Source organism: Pseudoliparis swirei, chromosome 2, assembly GCF_029220125.1.
Source record: "Pseudoliparis swirei isolate HS2019 ecotype Mariana Trench chromosome 2, NWPU_hadal_v1, whole genome shotgun sequence".
NCBI classification, from domain to species: domain Eukaryota; kingdom Metazoa; phylum Chordata; class Actinopteri; order Perciformes; family Liparidae; genus Pseudoliparis; species Pseudoliparis swirei.
This window is the reverse complement of record NC_079389.1, coordinates 1,627,082-1,648,446: the sequence shown is the minus strand read 5'-3', so window position 1 is coordinate 1,648,446 and position 21,365 is coordinate 1,627,082. Positions and strand designations below refer to the sequence as shown.

Genomic DNA, 21,365 nt, shown 5'->3' with positions numbered 1-21,365 from the left:
ATCATATATATATATATACACTACCGTTCAAAAGTTTGAGATCACTTAGAAATGTCCTTATTTTTCAAAGAAAAGCATTGTTTTTTTCAATGAACATAACATTAAATCAATCAGAAATACACACTATACATTGTTAATGTGGTAAATGACTATTCTAGGTGGAAACGTCTGGTTTCTAATGAAATATCTCCAGAGGTGTATAGAGGCCCATTTCCAGCAACTATCACTCCAGTGTTCTAATGGTACATTGTGTTTGCTAATCGCCTTAGAAGACTAATATCTGATTAGAAAACCCTTGAAAACCCTTGTGCAATTATGTTAGCACAGCTGAAAACAGTTATGCTGGAGATATAAGCTATAAAACTGGCCTTCCTTTGAGCTAGTTGATTATCTGGAGCATCACATTTGTGGGTTCGATAAGACTCTCAAAATGGCCAGAAAAAAAGAAGTTTCATGTGAAACTCGCCAGTCTATTCTTGTTCTTAGAAATGAAGGCTATTCCATGCGAGAAATTGCAAAGAAACTGAAAATTTCCTACAGCAGTGTGTACTACTCCCTTCAGAGAACAGCACAAACGGGCTCTAACCAGAGCAGAAAGAGAAGTGGGAGGCCCCGGTGCACAACTCAGCAAGAAGACAAGTACATTAGAGTCTCTAGTTTGAGAAATAGACGCCTCACAGGTCCTCAACTGGCAGCTTCTTTAAATGGTACCCATAACGCCAGTGTCAACGTCGACAGTGAAGAGGCGACTCCGGGATGCTGGCCTTCTAGGCAGAGTGGCAAAGAAGAAGCCATATCTGAGACTGGCCAATAAAAGAAAAAGATTGGTATGGGCAAAGAACACAGGCATTGGACAGAGGAAGATTGGAAAAAGGTGTTATGGACAGATGAATCCAAGTTTGAGGTGTTTGGATCACACAGAAGAACATTTGAGATGCAGAACAGGTGAAAAGATGCTGGAAGAGTGCCTGACACCATCTGTCAAGCATGGTGGAGGTCATGTGATGGTCTGGGGCTGCTTTGGTGCTGGTAAAGTGGGAGATTTGTACCAGGTAAAAGGGATTTTAAATAAGGAAGGCTATCACTCCATTTTGCAACGCCATGCCATACCCTGTGGGAAGCGCTTGATTGGAGCCAATTTCCTCCTCCAACAGGACAATGACCCAAAGCACACCTCCACATTGTGCAAGAACTATTGAGGGAAGAAGCAGGCAGCTGGTATGCTGTCTGTAATGGAGTGGCCAGCACAGTCACCAGATCTCAACCCCATTGAGCTGTTGTGGGAGCAGTTTGACCGTATGGTCCGCAAGAAGTGCCCATCAAGCCAATCCAACTTGTGGCAGGTGCTTCAGGAAGCGTGGGATGAAATTTCAACAGATTACCTCAACAAATTAACAGCTAGAATGCCAAAGGTCTGCAATGCTGTAATTGCTGCAAAAGGAGCATTCTTTGACGAAAGCAAAGTTTGAAGAAAAAAATTAATACTTCAAATACAAATCATTATTTCTAACATTGTCAATGTCTTGACTATATTTTCTATACATTTTGCAACTCATTTGATAAATAAAAGTGTGAGTTTTCATGGAAAACACGAAATTGTCTGGGTGATCCCAAACTTTTGAACAGTAGTGTATATTTATATATATATTTATACATGACATTGAGCTTTGCATCTGCCCGCCTCTCCTCTTTTTCTCACTCTCACTCTCTCTCTCTCTTTCATGTCATTTCAACAGCTGAGATCAGGCGAGCTTTGTTGTCCCTTAATTCTAAAATCCAAATCGGTGCTGTGTTATTGTTATAACTGTCCAATTAAATACAGAGAGCCTCATTTCGCTACAGAGCGGAAAACTGGAAAAAAATTAAAATAAAATAACACCGAGCTGGTTGAGGGAAGGAAAACAAAAAAAGCTGGCTGGTACCAAAAGAAACATCACAAAAAAACATGTTTACCCTCAGAATGCTTTTTACTTGTGTTATTACTTTGAGAGAATATCTATTCTGGTGTCTATTCTATACACACATATTTTTCTTCTTCTGATGTGTTTTAGATCTTCCAGCACTCGTTCCTGGCCTCGTACTTGATCGACAACCTGTACACACGGTAAAACACCACCACAGCACGGCAGTGTGAATAATACAGTGACACACAAAGACGTCGCCGTGACAACGTCATGCTGCGTTCACACCAGAAGTGTTGGGAATACTCGCGGGAGTTTACCCGCTTGACCCTTTGTGGCTTTTCGCGCGCGTCATTCGCTTTTCGCTAAACTCACGCCTTAGAAGGGGCGGGGCTTATCTCCGTAGCAACAGTTATCATGTCCTTCATGAAGAATTTACATTACATGACATTAAGCTGACACTTTTATCCAAAGCGACTACCAATCCTGTTACAATCAAACACCGAAGACACAGATACAGGGAGCACTTCAGGGTTAAGTGTCTTGCTCAAGGACACATCGACTAGGGCGGGGATTGAACCACCAACCCCCTGATTGGAAGATGGACCTGCTGACCACTGACCCACAGTCGAAGAACTAACCACTAGTTCTGATTTATACTTGTTGAGGACATCCCACAAACGTCTGAACATCTAACGCCCTCGTATTTGGTTCATAACATTAATATCATATATACAGGACTGTCTCAGAAAATTAGAATATTGTGATAAAGTTCTTTATTTTCTGTAATGCAATTAAAAAAACAAAAATGTCATGCATTCTGGATTCATTACAAATCAACTGAAATATTGCAAGCCTTTTATTCTTTTAATATTGCTGATTATGGCTTACAGTTTAAGAAAACTCTAAAATCCTATCTCATAAAATTTTAATATTTCCTCAGACCAAGTTAAAAAAAAGATTTATAACAGCTGAGTGTTTGTCAAGGCTCAGGAAACCCTTGCAGGTGTTTCGAGTTAATTAGACAATTCAAGTGATTTGTTTAATACCCTACTAGTATACTTTTTCATGACTGACTGTCACCCCCAGGACTACCACCTCTTCTTCCACCTTCCTCTCTCCTCCTTCTTCCCGCTCCTTCCTCTTCCTCCTCCTCACTCCTCCTCCCTCCTCCTTCTTCTTCCCTCCTCCACACACGTCACTTTAACATGCACTTTAACAAAAACACACCACTTGAAGCACACACCCAAACACTTCACATTATTTGTTGTCTTTCTGTCGTGTTGATTGTTGTTTGTTTGTCATGTCCAAATGTTGCACCTTCCACCAAAAAAAATTCCTCGTTTGTTTGTGAAAACATTCCTGGCAATAAAACTGTTTCTGATTCTGATTCTGATTCTGATTCTGATTCTGATATTTCTGCATTACAGAAAATAAAGAACTTCATCACAATATTCTAATTTTCTGAGACAGTCCTGTATATATATACACTACCGTTCAAAAGTTTGAGATCACTTAGAAATGTCCTTATTTTTCAAAGAAAAGCATTGTTTTTTTCAATGAAGATAACATTAAATCAATCAGAAATACACACTATACATTGTTAATGTGGTAAATGACTATTCTAGGTGGAAATGTCTGGTTTCTAATGAAATATCTCCAGAGGTGTATAGAGGCCCATTTCCATCAACTATCACTCCAGTGTTCTAATGGTACATTGTGTTTGCTAATCGCCTTAGAAGACTAATGGATGATTAGAAAACCCTTGAAAACCCTTGTGCAATTATGTTAGCACAGCTGAAAACAGTTATGCTGGAGATATAAGCTATAAAACTAGCCTTCCTTTGAGCTAGTTTATTATCTGGAGCATCACATTTGTGGGTTCGATAAGACTCTCAAAATGGCCAGAAAAAAAGAACTTTCATGTGAAACTGGCCAGTCTATTCTTGTTCTTAGAAACGAAGGCTATTCCATGCGAGAAATTGCAAAGAAACTGAAAATTTCCTACAGCGGTGTGTACTACTCCCTTCAGAGAACAGCACAAACGGGCTCTAACCAGAGCAGAAAGAGAAGTGGGAGGCCCCGGTGCACAACTCAGCAAGAAGACAAGTACATTAGAGTCTCTAGTTTGAGAAATAGACGCCTCACAGGTCCTCAACCGGCAGCTTCTTTAAATGGTACCCGCAAAACGCCAGTGTCAACGTCGACAGTGAAGAGGCGACTCCGGGATGCTGGCCTTCTAGGCAGAGTGGCAAAGAAAAAGCCATATCTGAGACTGGCCAATCAAAAGAAAAGATTGGTATGGGCAAAAGAACACAGGCATTGGACAGAGGAAGATTGGAAAAAGGTGTTATGGACAGATGAATCCACGTTTGAGGTGTTTGAATCACACAGAAGAACATTTGTGAGACGCAGAACAGGTGAAAAGATGCTGGAAGAGTGCCTGACACCATCTGTCAAGCATGGTGGAGGTAATGTGATGGTCTGGGGCTGCTTTGGTGCTGGTAAAGTGGGAGATTTGTACCAGGTAAAGGATTTTAAATAAGGAAGGCTATCACTCCATTTTGCAACGCCATGCCATACCCTGTGGGAAGCGCTTGATTGGAGCCAATTTCCTCCTCCAACAGGACAATGACCCAAAACACACCTCCAAATTGTGCAAGAACTATTTAGGGAAGAAGCAGGCAGCTGGTAAGCTGTCTGTAATGGAGTGGCCAGCACAGTCACCAGATCTCAACCCCATTGAGCTGTTGTGGGAGCAGCTTGACCGTATGGTCCGCAAGAAGTGCCCATCAAGCCAATCCAACTTGTGGAGGTGCTTCAGGAAGCGTGGGGTGACATTTCAACAGATTACCTCAACAAATTAACAGCTAGAATGCCAAAGGTCTGCAATGCTGTAATTGCTGCAAAAGGAGCATTCTTTGACGAAAGCAAAGTTTGAAGAAAAAAATTAATACTTCAAATACAAATCATTATTTCTAACCTTGTCAATGTCTTGACTATATTTTCTATACATTTTGCAACTCATTTAATAAATAAAAGTGTGAGTTTTCATGGAAAACATGAAATTGTCTGGGTGATCCCAAACTTTTGAACAGTAGTGTATATTTATATATATTTATACATGACATCCCCCGTAGGCTCACACAGCTCGGTGACTTTCAGCTCTCCGTCTGAATGTCTCTTCAGCTCCACTAGAGCAGCAGTTAGATTCACCATCAGTGGAGCAGCTCAACGCTGATTGGCTCTCGCATCTCGGCGTCGGGCGAATTTTTCGCCAAAATTATATGTGTTAATATTTCAACTTGAGGCGAAAGAGGCACATTTTTCACGGCTCGCAATTCGCGTCATTCGCAACCATTTGCGTCGCAACTTTGCTCATGGGATCTCCTGAATGCAGCTTTAACTCAAAGAATCCATCCTTAGAGGATTTAGTGTCAAATTCCAATCCTGTTTTTGAATCACTTAAGATGTCGCGTGTTGTGCTTCGTCCTCAGAGAGGTGCGGGAGCTGAATCCTCCCGAGGTGTCGGATTCGGTCCTCCAGTTTGCCTCGTGGGGCGTTCAGGGACAGGACCTGGTGAGTTTACGGGCCCCCGGACGACGGCAAGTCGGTCTGAAAACGATGACTCTTCCTCTTCCTCGTTTGATCCTGGAGCAAAGATAGTTCATATAAATTTGATATTATAATTAAAACATATTCACATTTTCAACAATAACACACTAACTTCCATACATCTCCACGCCAAGCAGAGTTTTAACTCATTTCCAACACGGAAACCCAAAGCACAGTTGATACCGACCCACAATCCTCCTTGTTTACAAGTTTAATGGGTGTAATATTCATAAAGGAAGTCACTCAGTAAACCTGCATCATGCAGCGATCATGCACAAATTATCCAGGAATATGTTCGACCAATATGAAACGTGAACGAAAAGCTGACGCGTTTCTGAGCATTCATTGGTTGGAGGATCTTTTCGGGATATTGAGGCCAATAATGAATCATTAACGTGGGTGTTTAGTCTCGGCACACTGTGGAGCTGAAACGATTTGCTGACTCATCAATTAATCGATGGACAAAAAAGTATTCAGCAACCATTTTGATTGTGTTTGATTATTCAAGCAGAGATCTCAATATTATATATTATATAAGCAACTATTTAAATAGGTCAGTTTAATGTTGATTTCTCATCTGTTTCTGCTCCAATTATTGAGAAATAATAACTTGGGCTACAAACTGCTGCATGCGGAAAGGTGAAAAGGACGTTGTGTTTGATTCTGTAAAATAATTCACTCATAGAACCCGTCCTGCTGCGAGGTAAAGGCTCATTACTATTCCGTTGTGTCGAGGAAACACAAACCACGACGTCTCGTTGTGACCGTGCGGCCCGTCGACCAGAGAATAATCGCTCCATTACTTCCTCCGGCGCAGACAGGGGAAGTAATTAACCGTTTGATAGCGCGTGTATCTGCTTTCCTCGGCGTTCCTATACCTCCGCGTTATCACCGGAGACGAGACACCCGGCCGACGCGTCTCCCATCAGTAAGAGGGTCCTCTCTTTGCTCGGCGGAGACGTTCCGCCTCCTCCGTCCTTGAGCGCCGCGCCGTTAACTTCAAGAATAAAAATGCATTAACGGTTCCTTCTATGTGCAATAAGGTGTATAGGTGATTTGTACTATGTGTACATGAATGGTTTTTATACACTATAATGCAGTACTTATCACACATAAATATATATATATGTATATAAATTGTCTACTTGTTCCACAGATATATGTATTTGAAAACAACATTTACTACCAAACGGATGTTCAGAGCAGCTCGTGGAGGCTCACGTCTTCTGGACAGGAGGACGTCGTCTTCAACGGCATCTCAGACTGGCTGTACGAGGGTGAGCCGTTCAGAACTCATCTGTGTTTATGATCTATAGGCACACCGCAAAATGTTCTACGCCTTTTTGTATGACAATTGACAAACGTGTAGGACAATACATTACATTACATGTCATTTAGCAGACGCTTTTATCCAAAGTGACTTACAATAAGTGCATCAACCACGAGTACAAACTAAGAACAACAAGAATACAGAAAGTAACATTTCCTCAACATAGTCAAACAACAAAAGTACCATAATAAGAGCCATTTAAGTGCCACTGAAATGCTAATCTGTGTTTTAATCCAGATATAGTCGGAAAAGATGTGTTAGTTTTCGGCGGAAGATGTAGAGACTTTCTAGTACAACCTTAAATAGTATGTAATCAACAGGGCTCTGTGTTCTGACCTTTGCTTGTGGGGTTAAGGCAGACGCTAACACTGTTAATACAGCTGTGACCCCTCATGGGAGGTCGGGATGGACGGGGGGGGGGGGGGGGACCACAGTTCACAATCTGTTCATGGTGATACATCGAACCTCTGTCGTGTTATTGCTCAGTGGAGTAACGAAACAGGGAAAGTAATAACTTTTTCACACAAGGGTTTCCTAAATGTGACCCTCCCAGTCAAGAACACTGTAGTGTCATTACTATTTTTCGAGGGAAACATATTTTCTCAAAGATTTGATTTTGGCGTATCACACATACGTTTCATTAAAGTCTGAGGTCGAGGCAGACGGATGGATCGGACACTTTCACCCAGGAGACCGACCTTTGTGTCCTGTGTGAAACCAAAAGTAACAATATATACATTTACTAAACCTATCCAAGTAGATCTGTTGCCTAAACATTAGCCATCACTGAGAATGTACTTTTGAAATGGCAAAAGCTGGTGAAACACTATAACTCTGAAATGCACTAATGCAGACATGTTGCGAAAAAAACCGTTTCTTATCAGAAACAGAAGTGTGTCGAAAAGTTGTGAAAACATACTCATTGTTCGCAGTAACGTTCAATGCCAACATTTTATTCACAGAGCTGTTTGTGTTTTCTCCTGCTCTAAACAGAAGGTTATACCTCAGGCATCTCTTTTATGATTCTTGTTTATTGCTACTGTAAAAACTCCCCCGTTGGATAACATCTGGACCAATATTTTATTCCCCGACACGTATAGAATAACCTGGGATTAAAAAGAGGAGCGTGGACTAACTTTGGCATTAATCAGCAGGAGCACTGAGTCCCTCTGACGTGGTCTGATGTGTTTTTCTCCTGGGGTTCCAGAGGAGGTGTTGCACACGCAGGTTGCCCACTGGTGGTCACCTGACGGCTCCAGACTGGCCTACCTCACCATCAACGACTCCCTGGTTCCCAACATGCGGCTGCCCCGGCTCACGGGCTCCCTCTACCCCCGGGGGAAGGAGTACCCGTACCCAAAGGTAACGCTGACGCTGCGTTCACAACCAAAAGCGTTGCGTGAGTTCACTTGCTCGGCTTTTCGCTTCATTCGCGCCTTAGAGGGGGGCGGGGCTTATCTCTGTGGCTCACCCGTAGGCTCACAAAGCTCGGTGACTTTCACCGACTACGACTGAATGACTTCCGCTTCCAGCTCCTTCAGAGCAGCAGCAGTGAGATTCACCAATGGCGGAGCAGCTTAACGCTGATTGGCTTTCGCAACTCACCGTTGGGCGAATTTTTCGCAATTCGCGTCATTCGCAACCATTGTACCATCGTACGGAAACTTTGCTCACGGGATCTACTTGCGTGAAAAATGTGCAACGCTTTTAGTTGATTGACCCTGATTGGCTTTCGCAAGTCGCCGTTGGCCGAATTTTTCACCAAAGTTTCAATATTTCAACTTGAGGCGAATAAGGCACATTTTTGGCGCCGCGCAATTCGCGTTATTCGCGCCTCATCGAAAATGTGCGTCATCGCAACCACTGACGTCTGTACATTGACTTTGCATGGGATCTACTCGCATGGGAAATTTCTCAATACTTTAGGTGTGAACGCAGCATTAGAGCACTAAAAGATGAAAGTACCTCTCCATTCAATTGGGTTATGACACGGTTCTGATGATGATGCAGATTATTAAAGGTAACAGTTCACTGTGGAGTAGAGCAGCACGAGAACATGCTTCAGCTCACTGTGGACCTTTGGTGGCCCGCTGCCCATTTTAAAAATACAATACGAGCATGTTTTAAATAAATTACGCCGCATGCATGGCCTAGTTTGGAAAATTTGATTTTCAACTTCATCAAGCTAAATCATCTTCACTCCTGTTAATCTCAATTTTAGATTTACATATTTACAGCAAACATTTACGGTTAATTTATTATTTAGTGGATGCCATCGAGGCCATGAACATAAAAGCAAGTGTTGTCAGTTCTCTGCCTGTTTTAACTTTACTTATGCACATATTTACACATAACATCATCATTTTCTGTGGCACATGGAGTTTTTCTGCTCTAGAAATATTGATCATTTTACGGAATAACGTTCGAGAAACAACACAGTCACTAATATTTTAATATTATAAATCAAAACTGTTTGGCCTCCACAGTGGAATTAGTGCATTCCACTTAAAAGCTGAATGCACTAAAACCTGCAACTCCATTCAACCAGCTCCATGAAAAAACACCATATAGTCTCAATCTTATCAGTCTAATCAGTCTCAATAATTGAAAATGCACACAGAGAGACTCACAAAAGCAAACACAAAGATTCACATATGCGAACAGAACAATTCACAAATAAATTCGATTTACAAATGAGGGCGACATCTGATTGGCTACAGAGAGGTCTATATTGAAAAAAACGCATTTGTGAATCGAGCCTCGGCAGGAGAGTCTCGACAACCCACAAACAAACAAATGTGTAGCGATCCACAAACAAACAAACGTATAGCGATCCACGAACATTCTGTGCTTTGTAATGTTTTTGTGAATTGTTCTGCGTGCATTTGTTCTCTTTGTGTGCATTTGCAATAATTGAGACTGATCTCACCCTATATACCCAATAAGGTTAGTAAATCCTGTCCTTGTTTAATTCATGTGGCTTGGCTTGCTTTGAACAGAGATGTGTGGCACTGGGAGGGATAGACATGTGATGCATGCACGCCTTCCTTTGATGTGCACTTTCAGCCCTTCAAAATGTCTCCCAGGCGGGAGATGGGTGCTGGGAGAACAGGGCAGTGAGGGTCATCGGGGAAAGGGCAGCCTCAAGTGTCGCTTCAGGCGCCATCGATGGGGGAAGGGGCTTAGGATAGGAAGGCATCTAATTCATGAAGCACTTGATGTTCACCTCCCCAACGCGCACACACACACACATACACACACAGAGGAGGGTTGGTGTTATGACATCATTTGATTAAATGAAGCAGAGATTTTAAACTCTCTGAGGACACGATGCTGTGTGGCAGATAGACTTCGGCTTCAGTCACATGGGGCTGATGCAGAAGTACCTGAGAGAGTCGGCCTACTCTTCACGAGTATCCAGTGTCTGAACATAAATAAATACCTCATTACTGTCACCTGCAGGACTGCTGACAAGAGGAAACACGAGCATGTTTACACATGAACCACGTCGGTGTTCATGGCTTCCTTCATGTTAGCATGTCATCACGTTGCTGTTAGAATTGAGCTAAAGGCTATTTATATATTTTAAATAGGACCCTTGAGAGTTTAAAGCAAGGGAGGACAATCTCTTGTCCTCATTGGCCACATGAGAAGAACAGTGTTTAGTCTGAAAAGTGTGTTTCTCTTGTGGTGATGGCCACATAGCGGCATAGAGATGGTTCCCATGACAACCACCTGATTCTTTTGTTTGAAGTTTGAAATGTGTACAACTTTATATATGAGGCTGTGAACAGGTGTGTGTGTGAGAGAGAGAAAGAGAGAAAGAAAGGGATTAACCTCTTCCACTCCACCCCCATTTTCGAGCAAAAACGCCTAAAATGATCTGACGAAATTAAAATGGCTGTAGTTTCTGAACCCCTCTGAATAAATTTATCAATGAAGGCTTTCTAGAAAGATTACCCTTGTCAATACTTGTGAAAGTGTCAAAAATCCTTTAGGTCATACAGAAACAGAGCAGTGGGCCTTTGAAGTCAGTAAAAATGTAAGATTTTTGTCCGCCTAAAATAATAAAGTATATTTCAGTATAAATAACTGCCTGTGATTGTATCTGTATAGGAAAAGGACAGTATAGGTGTGTAACTGCACTAGTACTAAACACCTGCTTCAAATTTGAAGAGGATAGGACAAAGTATGACAATCCTACATTGTTTTTCATGAAAAGATCCAGGCGGAGCTCCAAAAAGGACATTTGCAGACTCCAAATGCACACATGGTACCCAAATGATATTATAAGACACTGAAGGTGTTTTCCTTTACATGTTGATATGGAACAACATATACCAATGTAAAGAACTGTAATATCACTGCAAAATATAACTTTTACTCCAAGTAGAGCAGATGTATTGCTAAATAATATATACATATAAATATATACTACATATATATATAGATATATATACACACATAGTGACATATATATGTAGTATATATACGTATATAGTACATAATATATATACACACACAAATATATATGTATGTATAAACATATATATTTCTATACATGAACATATATATTCTGTAAGGAGAAGACTGGCTGCGCCCACGTATTTCAGAGGAGTTCCGTTACGTGTGACTCAATTTGCATATGCAACACGTCGTTAGAAAGCCGTAAGTCTCCTCTAGAGTAGACGAAGGGATTGACAAGTCTAACCTAACTTTTACTTAAAAAATGTAGTCAAACAAAAACGGAGCAAATCACCGTGTTCATGGCCTGGCAAAGACAGCGCGGTCTCCTGGCTTCAACACGTTACTGTCAGGGAAGACACAGCGCACCAAAAAAAAAGTTTTTTTGGAAAACTTTTTACCATTTCTGATTCCGCTAGCTCTTTGCTAACTTCCGCTAGTACTTCCGCTAATACCTCCGCTAATACATCTACTTAGAAAGTGTATTCTGTATATTTTCTCCGTCGAAATGTTGCAAGACCCGACTTGCTGCATTTATCGCGACTTTAGACATTGTGTGTTTGGGCTCCTCTTGTGAAAAATTATTACGAAATAAAAGAAAATGTATATGTTCTTTGCAAAGATGAGGATGTGTTGAATGCTGGGATACCAAACATGCCCATGTTTATTGACGTGGTCTGCGTGAGCAAGCCGTTTAAAGGGAAGGGGAGGGTCTTAAGGACGCCGGCGTCCTCAGTGGAGTGGAAGAGGTTAAGAAAGACTGTCTCACATTTATAAAGAAAGAAATGGTCTAAACTTGACACTTCGGATCTATTAGCCTCCACTCCCACTGAACAGCATCCTTGTAATATACATTTGTCTTTATGTTGATTTCAGTAAATAAGGTAAGCAGAAGAAGTTTTATCCAGAAAAAGTACTTTTAAACTTTTAACCGGTTCAATTTGACCCGCAGCATAACAGGAGGGTTAATAGATATCTGATCAGAATGATCAATGAAACTTTGAACCACAACGTTGTTTATTTATTTCTCCAGATTGAACCATGACAGACATTTTTCAAATATATTATTGTATTAATTCAACATTCTTTTGATTTCTATGAGAAGGCATTATCGTGGGATGTTTTTTGGGGAGGTTTGGATATTTAATGGCGCTCGTAAATTAAGTTAAGATTGTAATGAAATCACTTTTAACTCAATATTTTCTGTCAAATGATTAATTACCACTTGCCGAACAGGTAAATCATGCAAACATCTGGAAACACTCTGGCTGTAGGGTAGTAAAGGTAAAGTATCGGGGAAGCATATGTACATTTAGCACGTCGTCTGCTCTCGGGTGTGTTTCATCCGTCAGATTACTTACGTGTCACGTAATGTGCGGCTAATGGCGCCGATACAACAGAACGGAGACGCTCCAGAAGGCCATCGAGACGGGTTGGAGAAGACCGGAATAACAAACAGTACGGATAATGTGGTCATGAATGTGCAATACATGCTGTCATCCTAGATTTCCCTTGTCACGTAGACTAATGAGCTCCATTTTTTGGAGCGAGGTTTTAAACGAGTGACTGGCCCCGGGGCCCGCGCAGCGCACAGCAACACACTTTGTTTTCATATTCTCATCATATTCTCTGTATGGAAGCATGAGAAAGAAAAATAGAAAAGCCGGTCGCCGGAGTGCATTGCAGTATATTAAATCAGATTAGTGAAGGTAATGGCACATTTGTGGCGTGTTCGCTCCAGATGGGACAAACCAACCCGACGGTCAGACTCTACGTGGTCACTCTGGACGGCAGCGCCCTCACCACGGAGCTGACGCCTCCCGGCAGTCTGGAAAAGAGGTACGACTTCAACTTTTTAAGGGCTCGATCACACCAGACGCGCCTCTCAAAAATGCGTAGCCCGTAAAACCGTTGATTCCCTACGGTACGGCCTTTCAGACGCGCCTTTTAAACGCCACGCGGCGCGTTTATCTTGCGTTTTTCAGGCGCGCTTAAAAGTTAAAGTATTCTCAACTTTAAGCGCGAGGCGCGGAAGCGCACCGCTCATCAATGTCACACTCGGCCAAGGCGGCCAATGGGATCAAGCAGGAGGCCCAAGGCAGCCAATGGGATCAAGCAGGAGGCCCAAGGCAGCCAATGGGATCAAGCAGGAGGCCCAAGGCAGCCAATCGGATAAAGCAGAAGGCGGGCTTTCCTTCCGGTTTTCCCGACAAGAACCTCATATTAGCGGTATTTAATGAGGAGGGGCTATATCATTCTAAATCTAAACATGACTCAAACTGACTCCTGCTCGGTCGGAAGTGCAACTGAAAGCTCGTCATCGAGACACAATTCGCGGAATAGATGGTGGTATTCGCCGTACTCTTTCCTTTCTTTTAAAAAAATATCTTGAACCCCAAATCAACGGTTGGTTGCGCACGCAGCTCCGCTCCACAGGCGCACCGTTTTGCCCGGCGCATTTTTGCCTAGGTGTTTTTGGTGCGGCTGCGCTTGTAAAAGTCGCGTCTGGTGTGATCGTGCCCTAACGTGTGTTTTATCGTGCGCTCGCCACTCACCGCGACTACGTGTTCCTCAGTGAGTTCTACGTCACCATGGTGAGCTGGGCGGCGCGGGACGGGCTGAGCGTGCGTTGGGTGAATCGAGCTCAGAACACGTCGGTGCTTTCGCTGTGCGACGTCACGACGAGCGACTGCATCCAGGTGGGGCCGGTAACGGCGAGAAGTGTTTCCACGATTTATATATGCGCGATGTTCTGACTTCATCTTCCCGACTCAGAAACACGTGATGACGTCAGAGACGTGGCTCGATCGTCAGGTGAGTGTGTCGGTCCATTTTCATTCATGAGCTTATCCATACCAGAGAGTGTATGTTAGACATGGTCGACGGGGTTTTCTTTGGATGTCGCCATCAAGTTTTTTGGAACCAGAGTGAAGGCGGAGCTTAGTCCAATCTATTGCTACATAAGACATTGATCGGCGACGGGTTAAAGTTGTCATCAACCTGTCAATTACAGTAAAGCCATAAAACATCCTCTATTTTATGATCTGTTTGACTCTAAATGACCATAACTTAATAAATGATGACATCATGCTGTATAGAAGACTGGAAACTAGAGATTGAGACATAAACTCATGTTTACATGTTTACTGAGGGAATACATCAAGAGAGAAGTAGAGTCACTATATAGACTTCTATACAACCAGAGGAGTCGCCCTCTGGTGGTCAGGAGAGAGAGTGCAGCTTTAACACATGACTTATTGACTTCTATACAACCAGAGGAGTCACCCCCTGGTGATCAGGAGAGAGAATACAGCTTTAACACATGACGCATCGACTTCTATACAACCAGAGGAGTCGCCCCCTGGTGGTCAGGAGAGAGAAGGCAGCTTTAACACATGAATTATAGACTTATATACAACCAAAGGAGTCGCCCCTTGGTGGTCAGTAGAGAGAATTCAGCTTTAACACATGAAGCATAGACTTCTATACAACCATATGAGTCACCCCCTGGTGGTCAGTAGAGAGAATGCAGCTTTAACACATGAAGCATATACTTCTATACAACCATAGGAGTCACCCCCTGGTGGTCAGGAGAGAGAATGCAGCTTTAAGACAAAGCATAGCCTTCTGTACAACCTGATGAGTTGCTGCCTGGTGGTCAGTAGAGAGAATGCAGGTTTAACACATCAAGCATAGACTTATATACAACCAGATGATTCGCCCCCTGGTGGTCAGGAGAGGGAATGCAGCTTTAACACATTATGCATATACTTCTATACAACCAGAGTAATAATAACCATGTTGACAGTGATGAATTATAAAGGGCAGAGAACACATCATATTTATGACCTACTACTAACTATTAATGGCAGTGTCTATATGTTTTCTGTCTGCTTCCCCAGAACGAGGAGCCACTCTTCTCCAAGGATTGCACAACGTTCTTCATCACTTCGCCCTTAGGACACGGTGGTCGCGGGACATTCAACCATATCACCATGATCTCTAACCAAGTACAACCATTATAGTTCAATCAAATGAACACATTTAGTTTGATTAATGAGCTGCATAATTGAAACTCCTTGTTTAGATTTATTCGTGTAACCCTCTTATCAGTCCTGAAGCCATTCCAATTATTCACGCCGCTCATGTGATTCCATTTGGAGTCTCAATTCTCATCATTTTAAACTATATTCTTACTACATTTCCTGAAACACCAGAGAATTAAGAATTGCATTCGGTTGAATAAATTACGTAGAGTACCGTAGGTGCACCGGGGGCAACGGGTTCTGTTCCAGATGAATTCAGTTCCTGGAGATAATAAGTGGAGCAAAGGTTTTAGAATGAAAGGCAAAATGTATTTACGTGACACAGTTCAGCAAGAAGGCGATTCAAAGTGCTCGACATGAAACACTGAAAGTGCAAAATAAACGCATTATAAATAAAATAGATAATCAGGGAATTAAAGTCTGTATGAACAAATATTGAATATATTGCAGCGGCAAACCGAACAGTCGACAGCCTTGATCTGGAAGAAGTGAGAGTTCTCTTTGTGGGAGTTTGTTCCACATTGATGGAGCTCAGAAACAGAACTCTGCTTCTCCAGCTTCAGCTCTGACTCTTCGGGGACGGACCCGTCCCGGACTACCTGAGACGGCTGCATTGGTGCATAGTGTAGCAGAACATCTGGACTACACCATTCACATCTGTGACAGACAGGGAGACCTCAGAGCTGGACTCATGTGATCCACTTCATGGTCCTCAGGGAGGACTCGAGCAGCAGCGCTCGGATCCAGCTGCAGCGCTGCAACACGTTTCTTTAACGGAGACCTGTGAACACGCTGTTGCTCTAGTCGAGACCAAATAAGGCCGCACACACTCAGCCTCAAGGAGTGCTGAGCAGTAAATAAGCATTAAGAAACGTAGACGCTAATCTCCCCATCTTAGCCTTCAGAATCCTTTGGAATCACGTCGAAAAGCGTTAACTTTTGAAAAGTTGCAGTCATTTGAATTTGACATGTCACTTTCTGTGGCCGGAGAAGGGGTTCTACTATAAGAGTTTGAGCGTTGTAAGATGAACTTCCAGCTGCATCCAGAGTATCGTTCCTCGGCATGAGGAGCATCAGACCCACGTGACTGCAGCGCCCCGCACAGGGACGCCGTGAGGCCTATTGTAAGGGGGCTTCAGCGCCCCTTAAGCTAGCTGTTTGCTATTTTGTTAGAAACTCTCTATTATTGTAGTAATATTTGTTGCCATTGAATGGTATATTTGAAACTGAACTAGTTCATCTTTATTTCAGTGAACATATCCAAATGAGCATGAAATATGAGTACGCCCCTCAAATTCTGTCTCTAACAACGGAAAACATAATGGCAAACATAAACAGTCATGGCTCCCTTGGGGCTCAGCCCCCCCTTCTTTGAATCCTACAAACGCCCCGGTCCTCACGCTCATGTTTTGATCCCTTCTGTAACAACGAGTGGACCAAAGAAAATACAAGTCGACACAGTGTCCCGAGTGTTTAATGAGGAGTGGACTGTTAAATATCACACAAACGCTCTCACCATCTCATACTGGCCCGGCCCGTCCCTCAGTTGCCCCCACGTTATTTGGCTATTGGCTATCGGCCCGGCCCTCCACAATATTTTCTGTTCCTCATGTGGCCCCCTGGGAAAAATAATCGCCCACCCCTGAATTAAGGTGATATAAGGGCGACTCTGTAATTGATGTCTGTCTCGGCCTGTAGTTACTAACGTTACGGATTAGAGGGCGCTGACTTGTATCCAAAGACAGCCCCCTCCGTGTTGTCTTTGTTTAATCCACATGAGCTGCTCGCTGCTATACTCACTACGAGGTGTATCCCTTTAAGACCGCGGCGGTTATGTGAGGTTGGCGGAGCGGTCAGTAAAATCAACGCGCATTCTTTTCGTGGTGTCACATCAATACTTTCTTTTCTTGAACAGCAACGGCAACATAAATTCAACAAAAAAATCCTCGCCTAATCCTTCTATTCTTAATGTGCGGTTGAACAATAGTTTTCCCTTTCGCTCTCTTGCCAAACACACCTGGCTGAACTCGGTTGACGTCTGCATGTAGAGTTCACGCCCCCTGACGTCATCATCTGCATCATCGTCGTAATCATTTCAGCAATATGTCAACATGATCACCAGAAGATCATCATCTATGATCTATGGGCAGTAGCACGATTACAATGGGTGAGATATCGGTGAACACCGATCAGTGTGAGGCTTCTGCAGAGGTCGTGTCGACTAGTCTTCGTCTGCTCTTTCTCGTGCTTCTCAGTCTGAGGGTCAAGAGGTCAACCTCCGCCACCTGACCTCAGGAAGCTGGGAGGTCTCTCAAATTGTGGCCTACGATGAGAGCACAAACTCACTGTAAGCACGAGTTATTGACACCATGCAATATTCACACCATATCATATGAGACACGATGTGAACAATATGAACTCTCCAATAACGTGTTTTTCAGTTATTTCCTCAGTACGGAGGACGGCTCAACACAACGGCAGTTCTACAGGTACCACGTCCATGTGTCTTATAGAAAGGGATGGGTATCGTTTTTTTCTTCTTTTCGATACCGGTGCTAAACGGTGCCTGAACCGATACTTTAAAAAAAAAAAGCACAAGACGACAATTGACAATGAGGACATTAAAAACCTCTTCGGCCATATTCCCTGTGAGAGCCGTTCACATGACAAAAAAACGGAGAGCACTGTCGCGCTCGTGAGCTAGCGCTAGCTACGAGCTAGCTTAAACATGTTTATAATGGCTCATTTATTATTTGTTGGCCTACTTTTATGAATGCAGGATTTGCAATCAACGTTCCGGTACTAATCTGAGTTCAGGCTGCTCTTGTTATCATCGGTCTCCACGTGTTCAGGGGGACCGGTGACGGTCTCCCCATCGCGCCCAGGCTGACGCTGATGTGCTCCACACGGGTTCACTAGTCACACACAGCGCAGCCTCCGCTCTCAAAGTTAAGTGAGAGGCTGTCGTAACCTGCTGACAGGGCGGAGTCACCAGAGAAGTTCACAACAATAGTTTTTTTCAATTTCAATCGGCTCAGGCACCGGAAAGAAGCACCGAAATGTGCGTTGCATTTCGGTCCGGTCCTATAGGTTTCGGTACCCAACTCTACTCATAGAAGAGGAGAGGTTCATTAAAGTCACTGTGAGGAACTTTGAGTTATGAAACAATTTAAATCTGAGGCCTCCACATGACCTCGAAAAGTGAACGAGACCATCAGTGAGGAGATGCTTATTTCTATAAAGTTAATGCTTTTGGCACAACAGCAGATTAAATCATAGATTTAGAGAATCCCCTGAATCTAAGATGCAGAGATTTACAACATTTAATAGCATAGTCCACTGGAGTGAGTCATGCTGCTCAATAGTTAAGATTCATAGCAAACATTTACAGAACATTGGTAAAAGAAAAATGCTTATTAATGTTATGAGAATATGAGAAGTTTGTTCCAGTAGAACCAGAAATGGTGCCTTAAAGAACCATTTTTTCAAGGTTCTTTGAGACACCTTTATAGATTCTTTGAAGAACTCTAAGGAAATGGTTCTTTAAAGAACCTCGAGTTGAAAGGTTCTTTGTGGAACCATGAATGGTGCCTTAAAGAACCATGTTTTTAAGGTTCTTTGAGACACCTTTATAGGTTCTTTAAATAACTATTTAAGGAAATGGTTCTTTAAAGAACCCTGGTTTGAAAGGTTCTTTGTGGAACCAGAAATGGTTCTTCTATGGCAGGGGTCCCCAAACTTTCTCCTGAGAGGGCCACCTAACGTTTCCCTTGTCTAATCTCAGCAACAGCGGGCCAGGTGAAAAAAATAATTAATCGGAACGCGTCTCTGGTATTGTTCAGGGGGCCGGTCCAAATGTGGAGGCGGGCCGTAGTTTGGGGACCACTGTTCTATGGCATCACTCTGAAGAACCATTTTTGGTTCCAGATGGCACCTTCATGTTTGTGTGTGTAGAAACAGGGAGATGTGAAAACCCATTTAATGCGTTTAAATACAGTCAAGATGTATCCAGTACTGCAATGCATCAGGGGATATTTCTCTTAACAGTTCTTCAAGTGTATCTTTTGTAAATCCTCAACCAGAGTCTCCACCCTGGATCCATCCCATAAAGAATGCCTCACCTGCTCGCTCTTCCAATCGAAGTGCACCTCCGACGACGCCGTGGTCAGCCCCGACCACCAGCACGTCATCCTCAGCTGCAGAGGTAACGCCACCGAGGCCTCGTCCCCGAGCGGGGAATTCATCCACAGCACGTTTCAGCACCTGGTTCAGTCGTATCACATATTCATCACATTGAGATATTGTCAGAGGGTTAATTATTATTGAATAAACTCTGTGTCTTAATTATGTTCAGTTTGAGAGTTCCCAATCTTCCATTTCCCGCTAAATTGAGATTTGACATTTATTAATTAACGCCAGCTGAACGAATAAATACACACCCAATATTCATCTTAAAAATCGATGTAGCATTTCATTATGAGAGAGTGATTACTGTACTCAAGGGATTACAGTTAATTGTCAGCTATTACCAAAACTATGTATATTCAGCTTGGGTGTTTTCGGGTCTCTTAAAGGAACAGTTGACCTCGAAATGAACGTTACATATTCTCCTCTTACCTGTATTTGTAAATCTATACAGTTTTGGAGTGAGTTGACTAGTTTTTAGAGATATCTGACTCATCTCTAATATATCAGCTGAAAATGTACTATATTGATATACAGCACGACAGGTAAGAGGACAAATATGTATTTTTGTGGTTGACCTATCACCTTATGGTTACATGTGTGATAAAGCTGACCTGAAGCCCCTCCCCCTACAGGTCCTGGAATACCCCAAACTACTCTTCACAGACTAAGTGATATGACCAGTAAGTACTCCTTCAATCAAATGCATCATTTATATCCATTAATTATGTTTTGGGTAGATGTGGATTTTCTAAATGTGTGCCTGAAAGGTGCGTTAGTCAATGGAATGAAATCAAACTAATTTTTATTTAAGTAACTGAGATCAATAAATATGTTGCATGTGAGAGTTTTCTTTTCCTCTTTTCTTTTTCTTCTTTTCTTCTTTTCTTCTCACAGAGCACACGAGCGTGGAAACAAACTCGGCACTGAGCGCCGCCCTGCTGGACAGGAGGATCCCCGAGTGGAAAAGAAGAACCGTCCTAATCAACAACTTTGGTACGACAATCCTCTCCAGCGAACATTATCTAACCTCTCATTCTGTCCTGGTTCAGTAATGAGCAATAATAATCAGAATTGAGAAAGCAGTGCAACCTTTCTCATGATGTGTCTCCATGCACACAATAAACTGGGTGACTCAGACGAGTCATATTGCGTATGCGACCTGCTTCCTGTTAATACATTTTTATATTTCTCCCTTATTTATTTTGAATAACTTACTTACGTGAACGATAGTGGTCATGAAATGATCTGCCCTTTTATGTTGTTGCACTAGAAACATCAATGTGAGTCAGTCCAGCACTTTATTTCAAACTGAAATATCTGAAGTATTAAACTATCGGAGTTTTTAATTTAAGGTTCATGACCAAAAAACATGCAACACTCGTGAATTAGCAATCATCAGCATGTTAGCAAGGTACCATGATAGCTTCATGGTAAATGGACCTGCACTTGTTTCTCGTCTTCCGACCACTCAAAACGCTTTAACACTACATGACATCATTCATCCATTCATACCCTGATGGGAGGAGCTACGGTTCCACCTGCCAATCAGGACTAACTAACATTCATACACTGTAGAACGGCTACGGGAGACATTTTGGGTTTAAGTGTCTCGCCCAAGGACACAACGACGTGGTGTTGACGGAGCCGGGGATCGAACCACCGATCCTCTGATTGATGCCCCGCTGAGCCACAGTCACCCAGTAAATAGCACGCTGACGTCAGCGTCTAGCTTCAAATGGTCAAAAGCTCCAAACTGTTCCCACCTAAACGCACGGCTGGTGGTACACACCTCGAGCAAACAGGTGCACAGCTTTTTGAGCT

The 21,365-nt window shown here is 42.8% G+C and overlaps 1 pseudogene; it reads left to right on the top strand.

Moving 5' to 3' along the window:
• LOC130201621 (inactive dipeptidyl peptidase 10-like) overlaps window positions 1-21,365 on the top strand; it is a 70,545-nt pseudogene that overhangs the window by 35,132 nt on the left and 14,048 nt on the right.